Source organism: Eulemur rufifrons, chromosome 8, assembly GCF_041146395.1.
Source record: "Eulemur rufifrons isolate Redbay chromosome 8, OSU_ERuf_1, whole genome shotgun sequence".
Taxonomy (NCBI): Eukaryota; Metazoa; Chordata; class Mammalia; order Primates; family Lemuridae; genus Eulemur; species Eulemur rufifrons.
In genome coordinates this window covers 19,307,914-19,332,533 of record NC_090990.1, presented here as the reverse complement: position 1 = coordinate 19,332,533, position 24,620 = coordinate 19,307,914, and the positions used below count along the sequence as shown (strand labels likewise).

Here is a 24,620-nt window from a genome sequence, read left to right as displayed (position 1 = left end):
AGCACTACAAATCAGAGTATTTTACTTTTCTGGAGAGCTGGTTTACAGCACACTACTAGTTCCATCCCAAACAGTAAGCTCCTGGAAAATAGGAATCATATCTATTTTCTGCACAACCCGCCATTACAAAGGACCTCATCAAGTCCTTTGTCCTTTGTAAATACTTAACTAAGTATCTGCTGACTAACTGAACTGAGCTGCATGGGAAGGGGAAGATGACTTACATTGTATAGTTGTTTAAATGCTGAATCAACTGCACGAACTCTAGGAACTTCTTAATACCTGTTTGCCTCAGAGTGAATGGAGATACAATCTTGCCCAACAACACCCTTACAGAGCTAATGAGGAAACCAGTGTCCAGCACCATGTGCTCCTTGACTCTAAAGTAATTCCAAGCATTTTCCCAGTCTTAATGAAAACTCAGAGGACCCCAGGATATTCTGCAGCTATCAGTCCTCACAGTTGAAATGAGAGAGTCACTTAAGTATAGGTAAGAGCACTACATTTATTTAAATATGTGAGTATGTGAAGATGACTAGGGCTGTGCCTGGACAGAACAGGCACACAACGGATGCAAGTCTGAGTATGCAACTGGTAGTCAGAAGACTTAATCCACATCTCAGCTCTCTCACAGCACTTATTTGCCTATAATACACAACTTAAGCATGGTACTCGGACTTTTTATTATTTTCCATTTTCTTTTTTTTAGAGACAGGTCTCACTTTGTCACCCCAGCTGGACTACAGTGGTGTGTGTTATCATAGCTCACTGCATCCTTGATCTTCTGAGTTCAAGCAATCCTCCCACCTCAGCCTCCTGAGTAGATAGGACTAGAGGCACATGCCACCACGCCCGACTGATTTTTTTTTTTTTTTTTAGAGACAGGGTCTTGCTATGTTGCCCAGGCTGGTCTTGAACTCCTGGGCTCAAGTAATCCTCCTGCCTTGGCCTCCCAAAGGACTGGGATTACAGGCATGAGCCACTGCACCCAGCCAACGTTTGTTATTCCCTAAGCCTGAAATGTCCTTCTCCCTCATCTCCTCCCTTCAAGGCCCAGTTCAAAGCCCATTCCTCCACAGAGCCACTGCCAAACCATTTTCTTTTCTGTGTTCCCCTAACACTTGGTTTGTAGCTCTCTCCTGTTTATACACACTGTGCCCTGTATTGCAGTTAATTGAACATTTATCTCCATAACTGCACTACACTCTCTGTGAGGAGGTGCTGTGTCTTATTGAAAAATCTTTTTGCCTCCCACAGCCCTGCTCATCTTAGGCAATGATATATGTTGGTTCATTTAATTTTTGTTTGTGTATGACCTAGTTAAAATTCTTCATATCTGCCTTCTATTTCTGCACTTTATGATTCTCACATTTAAACTCTTTTCCTGAATTCTATATCCTCTAATCCAACAGTCTCTAAAATGTCTTGCAGGCACATTAAACTGAACTCACGTTCCCTCTCAAACCTGCTCCTATGTTTCCTGTCTCAGAAGATGGTGCTACCCTCCACCCATTTTCTCAAGCCAGAAACTAAAGTTATTTTTGACTCCTCTTTCTTTTCTCCTTTTGTTTTTTTTAAGACAGAGTCTCATTCTGGTGCCCCAGGTAGAGTACAGTGGTGTCATCATAGCTCACAGCAACCTCAAACTCTTGGGCTCAAGCAGTCCTCCTGCCTCAGCTTCTCAAGTAGCTGGGACTATAGGTGCGCACCAGCACATCCAGCTAATTTTTCTATTTTTTGTAGTAATAAGGTCTTGTCCTTGCTCAGGCTGGTCTTGAACTCCTGGCCTTAACTGATCCTGCTGCCTCGACCTCCCAGAGTCCCAGGATTATAGGCATGAGCCACCACACTAGTCTCTTTCTCTTCTTTGAAATCCACCACCAAATCCATTTTACACCACCAAAACCATTTTACCACGTACATATCTTTTAATCATCCTCCCATTCTCTATCTGTGTTGCCACCACCATGTTCTCGGCCACCACACGCTAATGCCTGGATTTTTGCAGCTGCTTCTCATCAGTGTCCTCATCTCTGGTCTTGTTCTCCTCCAATTCATTCTCCACTGAGCAGCCAAGGTGATCCTACTAATGGCCATAGGCCATTTCCTCACTTAAAACTCCTTTAGTGGGTGCCTGTTGCTATTAGTTGTGGTTGTGTTAAGGTGTGCAAACACCTTAACTTGGCTTGCAAAATCCTCCCAATCTGTCCCCTGCCCACACTGCTAGCCTCATTTCTCAGAGATCTTCTTCTCACACCGTGAGCTCCTGTCATTACATTTTTTCCAATTTCTCAAATATACCATATTTCCTCACCTGAGCCTTCACACTTGTTTCCTCTACCTGGAATTTTCTTTCTCTTCCCTTTTAGCTAGTCCCTAACCTTTCTATGACTTATTTAAAATATCACTTCCTTCGGGAGACTTTTTATGACTTCCTTCACTAGGTTCGAGCTTGTGTTCTTGCCACCTCAGCACCATGCAATAACCCTGTGACAACCACTATTTCACTTTGTTGACCTCTTCCCCTCAGAAAGTACATCCTGGGAAAGCAAAGACTGCTTTTCTTATTCAGCAGCTCCCCTCTACCTAGAACAGTGCCTAGGACATGAGAGTATAATAAATGGTTTTCAAGGCCGGGCGTGGTGGCTCACGCCTGTAATCCTAGCACTCTGGGAGGCCGAGGCGGGTGGATCGCTTGAGGTCAGGAGTTCAAGACCAGCCTGAGCAAGAGCGAGACCCCGTCTCTACTAAAAATAGAAAGAAATTATACGGCCAACTAAAAATCTATATAGAAAAAATTAGCCGGGCATGGTGGCTCATGCCTGTAGTCCCAGCTACTCGGGAGGCTGAGGCAGTAGGATTGCTTAAGCCCAGGAGTTTGAGGTTGCTGTGAGCTAGGCTGACGCCACGGCACTCATTCTAGCCAGGGCAACAAAGCAACACTCTGTCTCAAAAAAAAAAAATAAATAAAATAAAAATAAATAAATGGTTTTCAAATATCAGACTTCTATCTACAAAACTGCTTACCTGAAACTTTCTAAAGAAATCTGGCACACAGCAGCTATGTGATACATTTTTGTTCAATGAATGACTCATCTTCCCTGAAAAGACTTCTGGAACTTTCTGCCTTCCTATCATAGGGGTTATAAATTTGCATAGGCAGCTACACTAAGCTACACAGCTTACGGCTTATCATTGTGGCCAGTTCCACAACTATTTACTGAGTCTCTACTCCACATCAGGCACAGAATTAGGCTTCTTGGATATAAGGATGAACAATACCTGCTCTTAAGGAACTATAGAAAGGAAAGAGATGCATGACACTATTGTACACTATAGGGAAAAAGGAATTGTGAGGTATTATAGTACACAATATGAACTTCTACTACTTAGAAGTTTAAAACTAGAAAAAAAGACAATCAATGGACTGGTTCAGCTGGCTTGTCAGCAGTAGAACCAAAACAATTAGGACTCTTGAGTCACAAAAAGGCCAAAAAGGGATATGATAAAGTACACAAATGCCATCCAATTCTAGAATAATTGAACCAACAAAAATCTTTAAAACTTGAACTATAGGCCAGGCGCGGTGGCTCACGCCTGTAATCCTAGCACTCTGGGAGGCCGAGGTGGGTGGATCGCTCGAGGTCAGGAGTTCGAGACCAGCCTGAGCAAGAGCGAGACCTCGTCTCTACTAAAAATATAAAGAAATTATATGGACAACTAAAATATATATATACAAAAAATTAGCCGGGCATGGTGGCACATGTCTGTAGTCCCAGCCACTCGGGAGGCTGAGGCAGTAGGATCGCTTAAGCCCAGGAGTTTGAGGTTGCTGTGAGCTAGACTGACGCCACGGCACTCACTCTAGCCCGGGCAACAGAGTGAGACTCTGTCTCAAAAAAAAAAAAAAAACTTGAACTATAAAAATGTAGGGTGAGTTAAACTAATAATCACAGCTAACATTTACTGGACATTCATTGTCAAGCACTGTTCTGTTATTATTTAATTATTTAAATTATTTAAACATTTAATTTAAAAGATGTAATACTTTAGCAGGTAGCAATTTTATGGAATTTATTACTCCAAAAAGATGCTTTAATTTTTTTAAAATTACAAGCTGAGTATCCCTCATCCGAAATGCTTGAGACCAGAAGTGTTTTGAATTTCCTATTTTTTTTTAATTTTGGAGTATTTGCATATACATAATGAGATATCTTGGGAATGGGACCAAGTCTAAACAGAAAATTCATTTATGTTTTATATATACCTTACACATAAGCCTGAAGTAATTTTATACAATATTTTAAATAATGTTGTTTGTGAAACAAAGTTGGGTTAAGTACTATATGTGGAATTTTCCATATGTGGCAGGCATCATGTCAGCAATCAAAACTTCAGATTTTGAAGCATTCTGGATTCAGATTTTCAGATGCTCAACCTATAATAGCTTAGGTGAATTAATGGGTGATGGAATGGTTATAGAAGCCCAATTAGAATGATGCTTCTAATTTCAATCTCCACCCTAAGGTTGAGTCCCTTCTATAACATCTCAATAAGTGGTTGAGTAACTTCTTGATTGATACCTTCTTCAATAAGAACTCATATTTTATTCCTTACCCCTCTCACCCCTTAGAACCCAAGAAGAATGTTCTCGCTGATTCTCTAGCCATGTGAGAGTTTATCAGAGAGGATAATTATAACCATCACAGTATGTCTCTCAGTGTCAGTCAGAGACACAGGTCTGATTCAACATGGCAACTCTTTTTATTTTTATTTTTTTATTTTTTTTTATTTTATTATTTTTTTTTGTTGTTGAGACAGAGTCTCACTTTGTTGCCCAGGCTAGAGTGAGTGCCGTGGCGTCAGCTCAGCTCACAGCAACCTCAGACTCCTCGGCTTAAGCGATCCTACTGCCTCAGCCTCCCGAGTAGCTGGGACTACAGGCATGCGCCACTATGCCCGGCTAATTTTTTCTATATAGATTTTTAGTTGTCCATATAATGTCTTTCTATTTTTAGTAGAGACGGGGTCTCGCTCAGGCTGGTCTCGAACTCCTGACCTTGAGCAATCCACCCGCCTCGGCCTCCCAGAGTGCTAGGATTACAGGCGTGAGCCACCGCGCCCGGCCAACATGGCAACTCTTAACATTCTTTACAGAAGCAAGTTTGGGTTGAGTATTCTCATTGCCCTAAATACCATATTCTTTGCAAGTAACCTGAAACCAGCTCTATAGACTATACTGGCTAAATGCAAGGCCATCTCTTTGAGCTGAGTGTAAAGTGAAAAGTAGCTCTTATTTATAGCAACAAAAACTCCAGAGGCTTGATGAGTGAGTTGATCCTTTCAGTATTTCATAGGAAAGGCCTTAATCATTGTGGAATCTCACAACACTCTCTATAATTCTAAGTGAACACACATAATGGAAATATGTCAAATTTATATGAAAAGCTTAAGAATTATTTTGTAGTTATTTTCAAAGACAAAAAAAGACACCTTGAAACTAAGTATATCACTGCCCACATAAGCTATCAGAAAACAAAGCAAATGACATCTGATTTATTCTAAATTAATTTTTGTGTGTCCTGAAAACCCAATGTCTAAAATATGGCAAGATGCTATGTTTGAAGTAAACACAAGTGTCACATGATTGCAGGGACATTGGAACTGGTAGTTGAAGAGGAATAATGCCAGATATTCTGAATTTTTCTCACCCAAAATGTCCTTATTTATTTCACACTCTATTGTAACTTTTATAGACTGTTTTCTTAAGAAATTTCCAAGTTAAAACTTTATTATTACTTGAAGACAAAACTCCTTGATTTCACCCGCTTTTTTATTCCTTTTCATGCATTTAGTAGATGATCCAGAATGCTACCAGATGTAATGAAGCCAACAAGTAAATTACACAGAAACACTGTGAGGGAAATATCCAGAGTAACTGAAGTTCTGGATAAGTCACAGATTGAACACTACTATGTAGATAGATGTTTGAGGAAGCAATAGGATTAACATAACAGTTCTTTGGAGAGTCATCTCACCAGAATTCAGGGGACTTCTGCGTAAGGCAAGACCAAAATAAGGCCCCAATTAACCCAATGAAGATGAGAAGTTAGTTTACTTGGTATAAAATAAGACCGTCAAATTAGGAGAGACAGTCTAACCACTTAATGAAAAAGTCCCCCAAATGTACGTTGGTAATATTAGCAGAGACAAGGAGGAAAACCCCATTTCCTGGTTCTCCTAGATACCAATCAAGGCCTCTTTTGTGTGTGCTAGGAAGTGGTTTTGAGATTTCCCTCATCTTCAGAGAATTTAGGGTTCCCTGTGCTCCCTGGATAGCCAAGCCTTCCAGTGATCCCTAGGTCAAGGCTTGACTCGCCTTAGTCTGGTGGATTACTCTCCAAGACCTTCAGGTAAGATTCTGCCCCTGTCTCTCCTGGCCCTCAAGTAGATGACACCTGGCCAATTCCCCTGTCATTTCAGAAAGCAGTACCCTAAGCTACTTCCCTCAATTACCTTCTCTCCCGCTCTCAAAAACATAGGTTTCCCCATCCCCTGACAAAACACATTACCCCGTTCTCTACCTATACATCAGGAAGTACTCAAAATCATCTTCATCCCCTCAAATTTAGACCTTTCTCAGTCCTACTTCGGGAGGCTCTAAGAGTCTTCCTACCACCCTTTATCTATGGGAAGCCCAGGCCTGCTCACTTTCCCTTGGAGCTTCTCTTCCTTGTTTCCCTGGCCTTTGGAAAAGAACCTGTTTCTTCTCCCCTGGACTGAATGGCCAAGGCCATAAACGCGCCCCTCGGGTGAAGCTTGGACTCTCCTCAGTAGAACCCACTCTCTGCTCTTGCTCCCCCACCGAGGTTCCGAAGGTCTCCCCTCCTGGACGGGCATCCGGGCTTCCCTCACCTATCGCCCCCTCCCCCGGGGCGGGCCCCAGGCCTCTATTCAGCTCCTCTTCTAAAGGCCCGGTGCTCCGCAGGCCCCACCTTTGGGGATGCCCCAGGCTCCCCGGACCCCTCGCCGGGGTCCAGGGCGCCCGAGCCTCTCAGGCCGGAGGCGCTCAGGCCCCTCCTGGCCCCTCGGCCGCGTACTTCCGGGCCCCTCGGTCCGGGGGCGCCGTGGCCCCCCCAGTGCCGGCCTCGCCGGTCCCCACCGCCCTCGGCCTGGGGCCCGAGCCCCGGCAGCGCGGCCGGCTGCGCTGGGGGCGGCCCGGCTGCTCGGGCGGACCCAGCGGCAGCGTCCCCCCACCCCCCCCGCGGCGCCGCGACGTCCGCTCGCTCCCCGGCGGCGGCGGCGGCACGCACAGGGCGTGGGGAGGCGCCCGCGGAGGCAGCAGCCCCCCGCCCCCTGCGCACCCGCCCGCCCTCGCCGGCCGCCGCGCGGCCCCCGCGCCCGCCCCCCCGCCCCCACCCCACCCCGCGCCGGAGCGCCCACCCCTCCCCCTCCTCACCGTCTCCGTCGGGCGGGCGGGCGGCGAGCGGCCAGGGCGGGCGGGCGACGGAGCATGCGCAGAGGCCGCCACGGCTCCTACCGCCACCGCCGTCGCCAGGCCGGGCTTCAACACTTCCGGCTGCCGCCGCCGGCGAGCTGGCGCCTTAAAGGGAACGCGTCCCTATTGTCGGCCCCCCGGAGGATTAACCTCGGAGGAGGGATTTGGGTCTTCACCTGAGCAGGGGGGGTCTCTGCCCTTGAAAATCAGTGTTGGAAAGGTCGCTGGGGACCCCAGTAACTCTTCCTACCCCATTTCATGGATAAGGAAAATAAGTCCTAAATTAAGGAATCACCTCATCCACAATCAGGAACCAAGCCAGTTCTCTGGACTCCTCTGGAGGACTCTGCTCCTTTTACCTCCCTAAATCGTGTTGTATGAAGCTTATATCTTATCAGACCTTCATGTTACGATCCAACTATCAATTTGGCATCAGAAGATTTGCTTCAGTATAGATCAGTAACTGGGTCAAAAGTGCGTGAGCAAGCCCCTTATGTTCTCTGATCCACGTCTGTTTGCCAAGCCTTTCCTGTCTGAGAAGTTCTGTGTTCAAGTGTTGACGTCCCTGCTGGAAGTTTAACAACTCTGGGAGAGTTACTTGACAGCTCTAAGCCTTTATTTCCCATTAGGCTTAATGTTGTGAGTGTTTAAAGAGGGGATTACATAGGTCGGACAAGGTGGCTCATGCCTGTAATCCTAGTATTTTGGGAGGCCAAGGCGGGAGTATCACTTGAGGCAAGGAGTTTGAGACCAGCCAGAGTAAAAGCGAGACTCCACCTCTACAAAAAATACCAACGTTAGCTGGGCGTGGTGGCATGCATGTGTAGTCCCAGCTACTTGGAAGGTTGAGGCGCGGGAGGATCGCTTGAGCCCAAGGAGTTTGAGTCTGTAGTGAGCTATGCTGACACCACTGCACTCTAGCCACAGAGTGGACTCTGTCTCAAAAAAAAAGGACAGATGAGGAAGCCCAAGCATCAAATAATAGAATTGGATTTAGGGATCAGACCATCTGAATTCTAGACTTGGCTTTAGCAAGTAGGGCATCTTGACCAAGTCACACCTCCCTTAAGGCTTGATTTCCTCATCTGTAAAATAGAGACGATTATCCCAACATGTGTGCCCACCTTTCAGGGCTGTTACCTGGATCAGATAAGGAGACTCATGTTAGCACCTGTTCTTAATGATCAAGAACTTACACGTAAGCAGATAATTCTGAATCTAAAGGGGGCTGTTCATGACTGGACTCGACCAATGTGAACTGGTGTGAACATCTATATCTTTTGATTATGCAGAATACACTTATTGAACATTTACTAAAACCATGTCCCTGCTTTCCAGAAGCTCTTGGTCCACCTTCTTTGAGAAAGAATTGTAAACAGATATAGGACAGGCCGGTGTGGTGGTGGCTCACACCTAAAATCCCAGCACTTTGGCAAGCCAAGGCGGGAGGATAGCTTGAGGCCAGGAGTTTGGAACCAACCTGGGCAACATAGACCCTGTCTCTACAAAAAAATTAAAAAATTAGTTGTGCATGGTGGGGCACGCCTACAGTCCTAGCTACTCGGCAGAGTTGAGGTGGGAGGATCACTTGAGCCTAGGAGTTAGAGGTTGCAGTGAGCTATGATCAGGCCACTGCACTCCAACCTGGGCAACAGAATGAGACCCTGTCTCTAAAAATAGATAGATAGATAGATAGATAGATAGAGGACACTACAGTACAGTGTGATGGGTGTATCCTAGAGAAATAAACAAAACACTGAAAAAGCACAAAAAACTCTCCCTGAAGGATTCCTGAAAGGCTTCCCAGTGGAGGGAGCATTTGAGCCAGGTCTCAGAGGATGAATAGTTCATCAAAGAGAAAAGTGGGGAAGAGCATTCCAAAAAGAATAACATGTGCAAAGACAAAGAAGTAGGAAGTGATGGGAGGGAGATGGGGCTGAAAAGGGAGGCTAGCACCAGATGGCTGCCATAAGGAGCTATCTTACAGAGGTAAGGACCCAAGGGGAGTTTTGAAGTCCTCTCCAACTGCACTAACACCCAGCTCCAGCCCACAGGACGTGTCTGCACCACCGCAGAAATTTTCTAGTGCTCAGCAGCCCCAGCCACCCCACCCACACATGGTATCCCCCCTGAATATCCTAGGGCAAGTAATCTTTTAAAAAGAGAAAGTCAAATCATGCTACTTCCCTCCTACAAACAGTTTAATAGACTCCCATTGCACTTAGAATAAAACCCAGACCCCTCACCAGGGCCACCATGCATGATCCCCTTGCTATTCTTCTCTCCTCTGCCCCTCACTCACTGTGCTCCAGACACCCTGGGCTCCTTTCTGTGCCTGGACTCTCTCGGGGCCTTGTCACTGGGTCTTCCCCCTACATGGATAGCTCCTCCCTCAAGTTTTCAGAGCTCATTCTCATCCTTCAGTCCTCACAAGCCTTCCCTGGCTGCCCTAAAACAGGATCCCCAGCCACGTTCTTCTCTATCTTTGCTGCCTCTGCTTCCATGAGGGCTCCATGATGTTTCTTGAGGGACTATGTCAAGACAAAGAATGCATCTTAGGGAGCTCCCTCCCCATGCCCTGATTACTTTCTCTCACACCCCGCTGCTTATCTGCATAGCGAGCCCCACTATTTGGAATCCCCTAAATTATGTATTTACCTATTTTTTTTTTTTTTTTTTGAGACAGAGTCTCACTCTGTTGCCCGGGCTAGAGTGAGTGCCATGGCGTCAGCCTAGCTCACAGCAACCTCAAACTCCTGGGCTCAAGCGATCCTCCTGTCTCAGCCTCCCGAGTAGCTGGGACTACAGGCATGCACCACCATGCCCGGCTAATTTTTTCTATATATATTTTTAGCTGTCCATATAATTTCTTTCTATTTTTAGTAGAGATGGGGTCTCGCTCTTGCTCAGGCTGGTCTCGAACTCCTGAGCTCAAATGATCCGCCCACCTCGGCCTCCCAGAGAGCTAGGATTACAGGCGTGAGCCACCGCGCCCGGCCTATTTACCTATTTTATGTCAATCTTTTCCCCACACAGTATTTGGAGCAGAGTTTGGTGCACAGCAAGTGACAAGTGTTTGTTGCTAGAATAAATGAATAATGAATGATCAGAAAAATTATAAGATATGAACCAGAGAAAAAGAAGACCAGGAAAAGGAAACTGTGGGGTGACTGATGTTAGGGCGATACCCCCAAAATACAGTGGTTTGACATGCAGAACTGAAGAAGCCTCTGACCTCCCCTCAACCCCACCACCCCGCAACCATCTCTCAATTCTCTGTCTCTCCCAAAGCACAGAACAAAGTTCTCTGAAGTTCCTTTATCTGCCTAAAGTCTGGACTCTCCAAAGAAGAAAATGATTACCTTTGGTCCCTTCCCTGAGTTTTCATGAACTGAACTCATATCGCAGGAAAAAAGACTAAAGTCTGTCACCAAACCTGGACAGATTTTTGTCACAAACCATTGTCTGCTCTGCAGGCCCAACAGACTTTGTCCCAGGCCACTATATGTTCTTCAAGCCCATTATATTCTCCTAAAAATCATTTACTACCCCAGTAAAATCATCCCCATCTCCCTTTCCTCGGAGAAGAAGAGTATAGAACCATCTGTACCTCTTTGGGATATTGGGTAATCATTCTCCTATGATTCCCCTGTGCTATGCAAGTTAAGCTAAATTTGTATGCCTTTTCTCCAATTAATCTGCCTTTTTGTGAGCTGATTTTTCTTAGGGCAAGGGGGAAGTTTTTCCCTTGACCCCTACATTGTTATGATCAACCAGGTGAGAGAGCATGAGGGCCTCACACAGGACAAAGCCGAACACAGCGAGCACAGCAGCCCTGAGGTGTTTTAGACCGGGGTGAAAAATGGCAGAAGAATGTGTCCTGCATATTTGGTGCAGAAGTAGTTGCAAAATTTCTCCATAAGCCTGATTTGGATCTTAAATATTACAAGTCCCAATTAGGCAGTGTCAAAATGACATTTTTTTGCTTGCTTTGTGATCATAACCCTTGGAGATGTTAGGGATCTTGTGGCATTTGGCTTCTTTTTCTCTGCAAGCTTTAAAATCTGAAAAGAACATCAACAGTGAGCCCTGTGCTCCAGACACAGTTCCAAACTGGGATCAACAAGCATTAGTAACCAACTGAACGTGGGGGGTGAGGGAGAGAAAGGGACAAGGATGACCCCAAGTGAAGGGACAAAGCAGAAAGAGTTGGTTGGGGATTGAGGGAAAGTAGAAACGGTGGTCAGTTTGGCCTTTTCAATCTGGGGTGCTTGCAGTGAATCCAGATGAAGTTGTCCAGGGGAAGGTGGATTGACTCGTCTGAGAAGGCCAGGGATAGAATTTGGGACCTGTCATGTAGATGGGATCCCCCGGGAAGAGTGTCCATAGAGGGAGGGGCCAGAGGCCTAAGCCTGGGGAGCATCAAGACTTGAGGAATCTGCAGAGAGCAATCATGAGTGGTTGGAAAGGTTGGGTCCCTCCCACAAAGCAGGGAGGGAGCTTCCACAAGGAGGGGATGACACCAACAACATCAGGTACTGCAGAGAGCCCAGGAAAGGAAAAAGGGGAAGACACTGGTAACTGAGAAGTCACTGCTGATCCTCCCAGGGTGGAGTCACCTCCACAGCAGGGCAGGAGGCCAGATTGTAGAGGATAAGAGAGAAGTGCAAAAATAGCCAGTGGAGACGACACTGCAATTTTTTTTTTTATAGAAAGGAGAAATTAGACATAAGGCAATGAGATGATTGTTTTAGGAGGAAAGTCATGTGAAGACTTTTCTTTTTCATTTTTTTCACTTCATTGTTTTCCCTGTAATTATAGGTTTGCTGTAGAAAATCACAAAGTGCAAAAAAGGGTAAACAAGCAGAATGGAAACAAACCTTTTTCTTTAGCATCTGGCTGTTTCCTTCCAATCTTTCTTCTGTATACTTTTTTTTCCTTTGACTTGATAAATTATCTTCAATATGCAATTCTATGTTTTTTTTTTCTTTACTTAATACTGTTTCCTAAGCACTGAAGAGAATTTTTCTCTCTCTCTTTTTTTTTTTTTTTAATATGAGAGGTACTCGAGTGTCCAGTCTGGTTCTACCCTCCACTCCAGCAGTCTTGGCCTCCCTGATTTCTGACCAGACAACCTGGTTTAGGAGATGATTCTTTTCATTTGGGTACATAAAAAAGCTAAACAGCAGAAGGGCCAAAAATAACCCTGGGGGCAGCTGGCAGGGTTGGGAGAGGCCTTAGTGTGGGATGTTCAAGGCACCTAGGGAGAGATTTTGGGTGTGAGCTGGACACAGGCCCTTGTTGGGGTAACCAGTTTGGAAGCAGCAGGAAGGGAGGGGTGGTGATGCCCAGGCCTACTGAGAGCTTGCTGGCTGCCAGGCACTGCTCTTAGCACCTTAGATGTATCTGACCTCACAAGTCCTGTTACTAACACCGATTAACGTGAGAGGTTAGCAACTTTTCTAAGTCCACACATCTCCTTAGTGGCTGGGTCGGATTTGAACATAGGCAATTGCCCTCCAGGACACATTCTCCTAACTACCCCTCTACTGTGGAACTCCCATCCCTGGCTGCACAAAAAATCACTTGAGAGGATTTTATAAAATACCTGCTCTGCCCCATTCTGCTTCCTTCCCTTCCTTCCCAAACCAGGTAGCCAATCTCAAGAATGCCCCCACATAAATGTCTGTACACTAATCTCCATCTCAGAAAAAAAATTGCCCATACCAGGGGCCCACCCAGAGAGACTTAGGCAGGATCTCTGGGGGTAGGAACCAGACGTGAGTATTTTTTTTATGTGTCCCTAGATGACTCTGATGGCCAGCCAGGTTTGAGAACCACAGGTCCACTGGCTCCTAAGTATGGTTACTCCATACCAAATAGCAACAGCAACAGCAGCAATACTAATGGCTAACCCTGCTGGGTGCCAGGCCCTGTTTTAAGCATTTTTTATGTGTTACCTTACTTAATCCTCACAAGGAAGGTACTACAGTAGTAGTGTCCCCATCTTACAGATAGGAAAACTGAGGTTGCATAGAATCTGGGCTCCTCACGTCAGTCTATGCTATACTATAGCCTGACTATTCTGATTTCTTGAGACTAGCTGCTTAGCAGGTTAAAAGGAAAATAAACTAACATCCCTTGAGCCCTTTCTATGTGCTGGCACAGTGCTAGGAACTTTCCCATAGATGAAATTCCGGGTAGGGAATTTCCCTTCCAGGTGGGGAGTGCTATCCCATTCTCCAGAAAAGGCAAGACAGGCTCAGTGAAGTTAAGTGGCACACTTACCAGGCTGGGAAGCAACAGAACTGCCATTCCCAATGGGTCCATCTGAAGTTTAGGCTCTGTCCCAGGCCAGTTTTTTCCCCTTCTATAGTGTTACCACCCATCCATGCCAGAGGTTAACACCCCAGGGCCTGCCAGGACCAGGCCTTGAGTGGAATCTGCAGCAGGCCGGCTGGGGTTGGACCATCAAACCAGCTGAGAGTTCATGCCCCATCTGGGGGTGCAGCAACTCCTCTATTGGGAGGAGTGGGCCTCTATTAGGAGAATGTGGCCCCAGAGCAGCCAGACCATCTAATTCAGAAGAGAAGGCCGAAATCCTGGGTTTTATTTGGTATCTCTGGATTTATAAATGTTGATAACTGATTTTTAAAGACAAAAAACTTCAAGCCTCATCTGGGCTCTCTATTACCCACCTGTGAAGAGGTATGGCCTACAGGTCCCCAGTGGCAACCTCTGGTCTCTTTTCCCAGGTATCGACCTCCAGCCTGGAACAGTGTCTCTAGCACCCCGACCAGTGACCGACTCCCCAAACTCAACATGTCCACATCTGAATTCATTGCTTCTCTCCCTGCCCTTAAAAGTCTCCAACTTCTAGCATGAGCTCTCTTGTACAAAAATGAATAAAAAAAAAAAAGTCTCCAACAAACCTGCTTCTCTCCAGTGTCCCCCACCTCAGGGAATGGTGCCTCCACCTCTCAGCCACCGTCAAGACCCCTATAACACCACGTGTTCTCGGAACCTCCACTTGGTCATCATTGCCTGCCTCTGTTCACCCAGAGCCTTCTAATTGGCCTCCCCACTTTCTGTCCTGCTGACTTTGAGTCTTCATTCTTTACTCTTCCAGTGGCCTCCCTCCCCTTAAATGAGCCGCGCATGGTGGCATACCTATGGTCCCAGCCACTCAGGAGGCACTCCAGCCTGGGGGACAGAGCAAGACCCTGTCTCTAAAAACAAATAAATAAACAAATAACAGAAAGGTAAAATAAAATAAAACTTGAGCTCATCATGGTCTACAGGACCCTACATGGCCTGGCATTGGGCTCTTCTCTTGACTAGCTCTCTTTCTGCCACTCTGCTCCAGCCACACTGGCCTTCTGAAAGTTCCTCCAGCATGTGGACTTCATGGCCTTTGCCTGCACTGTATCCCCAGATCCTCCCATCCCCAGGGCTCAGCTTCTCAGCAAGGTCTTCCCTGTTCTCACTGTATAAAGTTGTGTCCCCTCTCCAGACACTCTGCCTCACATCTCCCTTACAGCACTTACCCACCCTGACGTGTCTGGCTCCTGTCTGTATCCCTCTGCCCCTCCTATATATACCCTGTCATGGAATCTCCATGAGTACAAGGGCACAGTCTGTTTTATCCATGGTAGGACTCACTGCTTGGTACATAGAGAGAACTCAAAAAATATTTGTCTGTTAAGGATTGCCTGCACATTTGTGTCGACTTCCCCTCCCCCCACAGCTTACCCCACTCTTCTGTATTCACAGTCTCAGAAGCCAGAAGCCACTAACAGATGGGGAATGAATCAGAAAGGAAGCAGAGAGAGAAAAGGAAGAAGTTCTGCCAGTTGGTGCAAAAAAAAAAAAAAAAAAAAAAAAAAAAAGTTTGGGATGAATCTAGATACAGTCAGGTGAGTCACATCCTCCCCCACCCCACCTCACCCTCACCCACATTCCACCACCTCGACCAAAGCAAAAGGCTATGCCGGGCACAGTGGCTCATGCCTGTAATCCTAGCACTTTGGGAGGCTGAGGCAAGAGGATCTCTTGAGGCCAGGAGTTTGAGACCAACCTGGGCACCATAGAAACACCCCATCTCTACAAAAAATTTAAAAAGTTAAGGCCGGGCGCGGTGGCTCACGCCTGTAATCCTAGCACTCTGGGAGGCCGAGGCGGGTGGATCGCTCGAGGTCAGGAGTTCAAGACCAGCCTGAGCAAGAGCGAGACCCCGTCTCTACTAAAAATAGAAAGAAATTATATGGACAACTAAAATATATATATACAAAAAAAATTAGCCGGGCATGGTGGCGCATGCCTGTAGTCCCAGCTACTCGGGAGGCTGAGGCAGTAGGATCGCTTAAGCCCAGGAGTTTGAGGTTGCTGTGAGCTAGGCTGACGCCACGGCACTCACTCTAGCCCGGGCAACAGAGCGAGACTCTGTCTCAAAAAAAAAAAAAAAAAAAAAAAAAAAAAAAAAAAAAGTTAGCTGGGTGTAGTGACACACACCTGTAGTCCTAGCTACTTGGGAGGCTGAGGCAGGAGGATCACTTGAGCCCAGGAGTTTGAGGTTGCTGTGAGCTATGATGATGCCACTGCACTCTACTCCAGGCAACAGAGTGAAACCCTGTCTCAAGAAAAAAAAAAAAGAAAGAAAGAAAAGAAACAAAGCAAAATGCTGACTTTCTGGGTTTGGAGTCAGAGAGGACAAGATTCAAGTCTTGCTGGCTCTGTGACCTTGAACGAGTCTTTGTCTCAGCCTCAGTTTCCTCATCTGTAAAAGGGAGGTGGTAATGGTATCTCACAGGGGGACAGTGAACGAGATAATCCACATGCACAAAGGCCTTAGAATCATGTCTGGAACATAGTAAGCACTCAAGAAATGCCAGCCGGTATTACTATTAATATGTTACCTGGCACCTACCACCCACTCACCTTACAGAGCTCAGAGCTGCATCAGTGCTGCCTCTGTTGCTATACGATCTCAGTTCATGTCATCGCTGGACCTCATTCTTCCTATCTGTGAAGGGGACCATTATGGCAACTGAAATTAAGGCTGCTGAAGCAGGAATAATTCGATAAAGGTTTATTGGAAGCCAAATGTGAGGATCGACCAGAGAAGACACACCAACAGAATTGGGGATGTTCCAGAGTTTGTCACAAGGTGAAAGGTTTTTATAGAAAAGTTTAAAAGGAGAGAGGGGGAGTTGTCCCTGTTTTCATTGGAGGGTACAATACCAAATTTGTAATCATTGGCTACTGATTACATCATACAGGCTAAAAATGTCTGTGTGCAAGGCAATCAGTAGAATTTCATGCTTCAGTTAATCTTAAAATAAATCAGTGTCCTATTTAGTGTCCACAGGTGACACATCAATCAGCACATCAATAATTTGAGGAATATATGTTAAGATTCTTTACTCAGAGACAGGCTGTCACCATTGAGTCACAAGACCTCCCCAAGGAGAATTAATTGAGAATCCTGCCTCCTGTCAAATGTGACCCAAAGGGTATCAAGAAGTAGCCACATTTATGAGCACTTGCTGTATACCAGGAACTATGTGTACACACTATTTGCCCACTAGAGTGTAAGTTCCCTGAGCCACTGGCCACCTCCCAGCCCAGTGCCAGAGATATCATGGGCATACTAAAAATCTTGCTCTTCACTATTTTTTCTTTTAAATTTTTAATTTAATTTAATTTTAATTACTTTTAATTTTGTGATAAATATATATTACATAAAATTTACCATTTTAACCATTTTTAAATGTACCGTTCAGTGACATTAAATACATTCAAATTGTTGTGCAACCATCACCACCATCCATCTCCAGAACTTTTTAATTATCCCAAACTAAAATTCTGTACCAGGCCGGGCGCGGTGGCTCACACCTGTAATCCTAGCACTCTGGGAGGCCAAGGCAGGAGGATTGCTCGAGGTCAGGAGTTCGAGACCAGCCTGAGCAAGAGCAAGACCCCGTCTCTACTTAAAAATAGAAATAAATTAGCTGGACAACTAAAAATATATATAGGAAAAAATTAGCTGGGCATGGTGGCACATGCCTGTGGTCCCAGCTACTCGTGAGGCTGAGGCAGGAGGATTGCTTGAGCCCAGGAGTTTGAGGTTGCTGTGAGCTAGGCTGATGCCACCGCACTCTAGCCCGGGCAACAGAGTGAGACTCTGTCTCAAAATAAATAAATAAATAAAATAAAATAAAATTCTGTACCCATTTAACAATAACTTCCCACATCTCCTTCCCCTCAGTCCCTGGTAACTTCTACTTCTGTCTCTATATAGTTGAGTTTTCAAAGTACCTCATCTAAGTGGTACCATATAATATTTGTCCTTTTGAGTCTGGCTGATTTCACTTAGCATAATGCCTCCAAGGCTAAGCCGTGCAGTAGCATGTTTCAGTACTTCATTCCTTTTTATAACCAAATAATATTCCATTGTATGGCTACCCATTCATTTTGTTTCATCCCTTGATGAATATTTGGGTTGTTTCTACCTTTTGGCTATTGTCAATAATGCCGCTACGAACATGGGTGTACAAGTATCTCTTCAAGTCCCTGCTTTCAATTCTTCCATCCAAGTACTAACCAGACCCAACCCTGCTTAGTTTCTGAGATCACAGGAGACCAGGCACATTCAGAGTGGTATGGTTGATGGCTGTAGACTCTGCTTCCAATTTTTTTGGTATATACCCAGAAAAGGAATTGCTGGATCATATGGTAATTCCATGTTGAAAGAACAATTTTTTTGGGCTGGGCGCGGTGGCTCACGTCTGTAATCCTAGCACTCTGGGAGGCCGAGACGGGAGGATTGTTTGAGCTCAGGAGTTCGAGACCAACCTGAGCAAGAGTGAGACCCCATCTCTACTAAAAAAAATAGAAAGAAATTAGCTGCACAACTAAAAATATATAGAAAAAATTAGCCGGGCATGGTGGTGCATGTCTGTAGCCCAGCTACTCAGGAGGCTGAGGCAGAAGGATTGCTTGAACCCAGGAGTTTGAGGTTGCTGTGAGCTAGGCTGAGGCCACGGCACTGTAGCCTGGGCAACAGAGCGAGACTCTGTCTCAAAAAAAAAAAAAAAAAAAAAAAAAGTTTTTTAAGAGATGGGATCTTGTTATGTTGCCCAGGCTGGATTCAAATTCCTGGTCTCAAAGGATCCTCTGGCCTCAGCTGCCTGAGTAGCTGGGCTACAGGCATGCACCACCATGACTGGCTTGATTTTTTAAATAATAGCTATCCAAATGGGTGTAAAGTGGTATCTCATTGTAGTTTTGATTTGCATTTCCCTAATGATTAGTGATGTTGAGCATCTTTTCATGTGCTTATTGGCCATCAGTATATCTTCTTTAGAGAAATGTCTATACAAGTTCTTTGCCCATTTTTGAATTGGGCTGGGTTTTTTGGTTACTGTTGAGTTACAGAAGTTCCTAATATATTCCAGATATTAATCCCTTATCAGATATATGATTCACAAATATTTTCTCCCATTCTGTGGGTTGTCTTTTCACTCTCTTGATAGTGTCTTTTGATGCACAAAGATTTTAATTTTGATGAAGTCCAATATACTTATTTTTTATTTATTTTTTTTTTTTTGAGACAGAGTCTCACTTTGTTGCCCAGGCTAGAGTGAGTGCCGTGGCGTCTACCTAGCTCACAGCAACCTCAAACTCCTGAGCTCAAGGGATCCTCCTGTCTCAGCCTCCCGAGTAGTTGGGACTACAGGCATACACCACCATGCCCGGCTAATTTTTTCTATATATATTTTTTTAGCTGTCCACATAATTTCTTTCTATTTTTAGTAGAGATGGGGTCTCACTCTTGCTCAGGCTGGTCTCGAACTCCTGAGCTCAAATGATCCGCCCACCTCGGCCTCCCAGAGTGCTAGGATTACAGGCGTGAGCCACCGCGCCCGGCCCAATATTCTTATTTTTGATTTTGTTGTCTATGCTTGTGGTATGATATCCAAGAAATCATTGACAAATCCAATATCATGAAGCTTTTCCCCTATGTTTTCTTCTAAGAGTTTCATATATATAATTTTTTTTTTTTTAAGACAAGGTCTCACTATTGTCCAGGCTGATCTTGAACTCTTGGCCTCAAGTGATCCTCTTGCCTCAGCCTCCCAAAGTGCTGAGATTACAGGTGTTAGCCACTGCACCTGGCAAGTTTCATAATTTTAGCTCTAACATTTAGGCCTTTGATCCATTTTGAATTAATCTTTTGCATGTGGTATAAGGTACAGAAAAAGTTTGCTGATGCCTGGTGAAGGTAACTTCAGTTTCTTCTGCTTTATAAAAAAACATTGCAGGCCGGGCGCGGTGGCTCACGCCTGTAATCCTAGCACTCTGGGAGGCCGAGGCGGGTGGATCGCTCAAGGTCAGGAGTTCGAGACCAGCCTGAGCGAGACCCCGTCTCTACTAAAAAATAGAAAGACATTATATGGACAACTAAAAATCTATATAAAAAAATTAGCCGGGCATAGTGGCGCATGCCTGTAGTCCCAGCTACTTGGGAGGCTGAGGCAGTAGGATCGCTTAAGCCGAGGAGTCTGAGGTTGCTGTGAGCTAAGCTGACGCCACGGCACTCACTCTAGCCTGGGCAACAAAGTGAGACTCTGTCTCAACAAAAAAAAAAAACATTGCAGTGAACATCCAAGGCCTGTGAGACCAGGCTGTAGCGGCCCCTTCAGGCTTCAGTGTGCCACCTGGATGGTTTCACTCTGGCCATCTTGGTCTTTCAGTTCCTGAATTACAGCACATTCTCTCCAACCTCAGGGTTCTGCCTCTCCTTAAATTGTCCTTCCTCCCACACTTTGCCTGGTTGTCTTCTGTTTATTCTTTAGGTTTCAGATTCAAAATCATTGCCTCAGGAACACTTTCCCAGAGGCCAAATTCAGTGTCATACTCCATTTGCTACTCTCCATCCTCACTCAACTGTAAGCCTTGTGGAGCCAGGGACTGGATGGATCTATTCCATTTGCTATTATATTGTTCCACAGTATACATTGCTTGTTAGAATGAATGAACCCTTATTGGTAAATTTCCCCTTAAACCTAATTTTGCCTGTGAGGATACATTCCTAGGAGAGGAATTCTTCGAAGACTTTAGATTTTGCGTGGCTGTTGCTGAGTTGCTCTCTACAAAGTTTGTCGATATCAGCAGTAAGAGAGTGCTATTAATACTTAACTAGTGTTTGGAACTATTGCTTTTTTTTTTTTTTTTATTGGAGAAAAGCTTTAGAAAGAATATCAACTCAGTTTTAGAAAGGGATATACTTAAGTCTGGTAAAAGGGGAGGAATTTTTACAAAATCAAAGTTTCACATGATGATTCCCTTACTCTTATGGGCGGACACCTGGAAGGAGTCTGGATATTCCTTCTGGCTACATAACATAGTGTATAACATAGTGTGCCCTTGGATAAACATTGTCACCTAACTTGCTTAAATCTCAATTTTCTAATCTTGAAACAGAGAAAACAATACCTATTCTTTCTACTTCAAGAATTAGCTGCTTGTGGGGGGGGTGGGGTGGTGGCTCACACCTATAATCCTAGCACTCTGGGAGGCTGAGGCAGGAGGATTGCTTGAGCTCAGGAGTTGGAGACCAGCCTGAGCAAGAGCGAGACTGGTCTCTACTAAAAATAGAAAAATTATCTGGGCATGGCGGTAGGCATCTGTAGTCCCAGCTACTTGGGAGGCTGAGGCAGGAGGATCTCTTAAGCCCAGGAGTTTGAGCTATATGACACCACTGCATTCTAGCCCAGGTGACAGAGCAAGACTCTGTCTCAAAAGAGGGCCCAGGAGTTTGAGGCCAGCCTGGGCAACATAGCAAGACCTCTGTCTCTTAAAAAATAAATAAATAAAAGCTGCTTGGGTACTGAAAGTAGACTCCAAAAATTCCTGCAGCTGGGAAAGAAACACAGTTCACACCCACCCACATCAGTTCCTTCAGGTAACATCATCATGGACAGATGCTCATTAGTAGGTCTCTCAGTATCAAATAGAGTTAAATTATTAATAGTTTTAAGAGCTAATCGGGTTTCAGAACATGTGCAAAACCTGCCTGTAAAGCGACGATATTTGACTTTTGATGCAATGCCCAGCAAAGTGTGACTACCAAAACCCAATTTTACAGCTTTGTCTAAATATCAGAAGGCATCTATAGCTCTCTCTTTTTGCTCCCTTCCTTTGGCTCTCTTTTCCTGCTGTGACAACAGGTCTGGTCTTCATCTGTGGCATATGTACCATGCTCTGTAAACCTATATCTTGCTCTTGCCCTATAACCTTATCTTTTTCTCCTGAATAAACCTCATTTTCATGTTTGCCAAAAAAAAAAAAAAAAAAAAAAAAAGGACATCTACAGAAGTTGTTAGATTTTCTACAACCAAATATATACAGTCATGCACTCCATAACAACATTTGGGTCAAGGACAGACTGCATATACAATGATGGTTCCATAAGATTATAACAGAGCTAAAAAACTTCCTATGAACTAGTGACATTGTAGCCATCATAACTTGCTAAGGCAATGTTTATGGTGCTGCTGTAAACATTTTTTCCCTAAAGACTGACTGCTACCTTTAGGTCTAGATGAGATTTCTGAAAGACTGACACCTAAGGAGCCTGAGGAAGGTCCTTCAGGAGGTATTCCAGAAGAAGGCATTGTGCTCCTGCCCCTGAAGATCTTCAAAGTGGGACAAGATGTGGAAGTGGAAGAAAATGATATTAATGATCTTGTTTTTTTAGCTTTACATATGACTTTTATTAATATTTAATATGAAATTCATAACACTCAAAATGTTTACTTTGGTTATTTAGCTAACTTTCCTGAAGAAGTAGTAGATAATTTTCCAACTGACGTATCCACTGGCATTTATTATGGTTGGGCCCATGCTGGAAGTGATGTCCACAAGATGGTGGTGAGCATAGGATGGAACTCGTACTACAAGCATACAAAAAAGTCCATCATAAGCGCTGTGTTTTGCTCTGTAACTGGCAATGGGATGATGATTTAGAGTAATATGCAGTATTAGATTTATATAGAATTCAACAGTTCAAATATTAGAATTTTGAGGAGCATACTTGAAGGATTTAAAAATGAAGTATTTACATGATTGGATTAGTAAACTGTGGTATATGTATACCATGGAATATTACTCAGCTATAAGAAATAACGAAGATACGACATCTCTATGGTTCTCCTGGAGAGAGTTGGAACCCATTATATTAAGTGAAGTATCCCAAGAATGGAAAAACAAGCATCACATGTACTCACCAGAAAATTGGTTTCCCTGATCATCACCTAAATACACATCTGGGAACGATACCAATCGGATATCAGACTGAGGTGGGGGGTGGGGGAGGGGATGGGTGTATGCCTACATAATGAGTGCATTGCGCACCGTTTGGGAAATGGTCACGCTTGAAGGTGCTGACTCGGGGAGGGGGGGTGGGGAGGGGATGGATATATACCTACATGATGGGTGCAACGCACACTGTCTGGGGAACAGACACGCCTGGAGCTTTGACTTGGGGGGACAGGCGGTACATGGGCAAGGTATGTAACCTGATTCTGTATCCCCCATAATAAGATGAAATAAAAAAAAAATAAAGGCAGGTTAAGAATTAAGTGCTTTGTCTTTAGCTGAATACATATCTCACTGATGCATCATAATGCCCTGACCCCTACTTCATTTTATTTCCATTTCAGATCTATAATTTTAATCAGCAAAGTGTCATTTGTAACCTCCAACTGGTCAGGGTACGTACATTCACACAACTGTAGCACTTCTGTGTTTCAGTTTTTTATTTCCAATAAATAAATAAAAATCTTAGATTTCAAAAGAAAAAAAATGAAGTATTTAGTTACTGTTTGAATGGAGTATCTTTTTCTGTCCTTTCACTTTCAACAGATTTGTCTTTGGATCTTGATATTAATGATCTTAACCCTAGGTAGGCCCAGGCTAATGTGTGTGTTTGTGTCTTAGTTTTTTTTCTTTTCTTTTTTTTTAAATTTTTATTTCAGGATATTATGAGGGTACAAACATTTTGGTTATATTTTATGTCTTTGCCTCACCCAAGCGAGGATTAGAGGCATGCCCTTCCCCTCTACAATGCTCACTGCGTCCATTAGTTGTGAGTTTACCAGCCCCCCAACCCCCTAATCCCTGAAGAATATTACTGTGTCTTCGTTTTTAGCAAAAAGAGTTTAAAAAATTTAAAAACAGGAGAAAACTTATAGAATAAGGATCTAAAGAAAAAATACTTTTGTAGAGCTATACAATGTGTTGGTTTTAAGATGAGTTATTACAACAGTCAAAAAGTTAAAAAAATTTAAATTTATAAAGTTACATTAAGCTAACTGAATAAAGAAAAATACCTTGTAATAAGTTCAGTATAGGTAAGTGTACTTCTCATGAATAAAGTCCACAGTAGTGCACAATAACGTCACTCACCACTCACTCACTAGTGCAACCTCCATTCTTGCAAACTTCATCTTCAGTTAGGTTAACGCCCCTTACAACCATGCCCTTTACACGTGCTTTATAACAGTATTTTCAACCACACTTCACCTATACATAAATACCATAAATTTAAAGAACAACTTCTGACACGAAAATGCTAAAGACGTTGGTTAAAAAAAAAAAAAAAAAAAAAAAAAAAAAAAGACCACATTTAACCTATTACCGAGGTCTCACATTAACAGCAAAAAAAAAGGGCGCCGGGACCAACGATCACCAGCAGCCCGTATACCAAAAAATTATGCTTCCGAAATCTCTTGATGTCGATTCCGCACGAAAGGCAGTCGAGTTGCCCCACGTGTGCCACTCACGACAGAAGCCCTTTTTGTCTGAGCACTCGCAAAAGCACAGTGGCAATGTTGGTAAATCCATCTTTTGGTAAAGGTGAAAATAAAGCCCAAGCAACTTCCTTTCCATATTTCTGAAGTTGAGGAGGGAATTCCAATATCTTATAAACCGGAGGGAAACGTGTACAAGGAGAATCTATGATTTTGTCCTTTTGATTTTTATTTAGAAGCAAATGCAAGAAAGCGAGGTGATATGCAAATATACGCACTGCTTGCTGGGAAGGAGCCGGCGGGCGCAG

The 24,620-nt window shown here is 44.3% G+C and overlaps 1 protein-coding gene and 1 non-coding gene across 2 annotated transcripts in view; both read right to left on the bottom strand.

Annotated features, from left to right (window-relative positions):
- GMEB1 (glucocorticoid modulatory element binding protein 1) overlaps positions 1-7,487 on the bottom strand; it is a 37,226-nt gene extending 29,739 nt beyond the window's left edge. Inside the window, exon 1 of the mRNA XM_069477559.1 lies at positions 7,460-7,487. The gene's annotated coding sequence lies outside the window, so the exon portion shown is untranslated. The remainder of the gene's footprint in view (positions 1-7,459) is intronic.
- A 16,740-nt stretch (positions 7,488-24,227) lies between these two features.
- Positions 24,228-24,361, bottom strand: LOC138391187 (U11 spliceosomal RNA). The gene has a single exon (XR_011234800.1). It is a non-coding gene; the product is annotated as a U11 spliceosomal RNA (small nuclear RNA).
- Between the last annotated feature and the right edge of the window lie 259 nt (positions 24,362-24,620).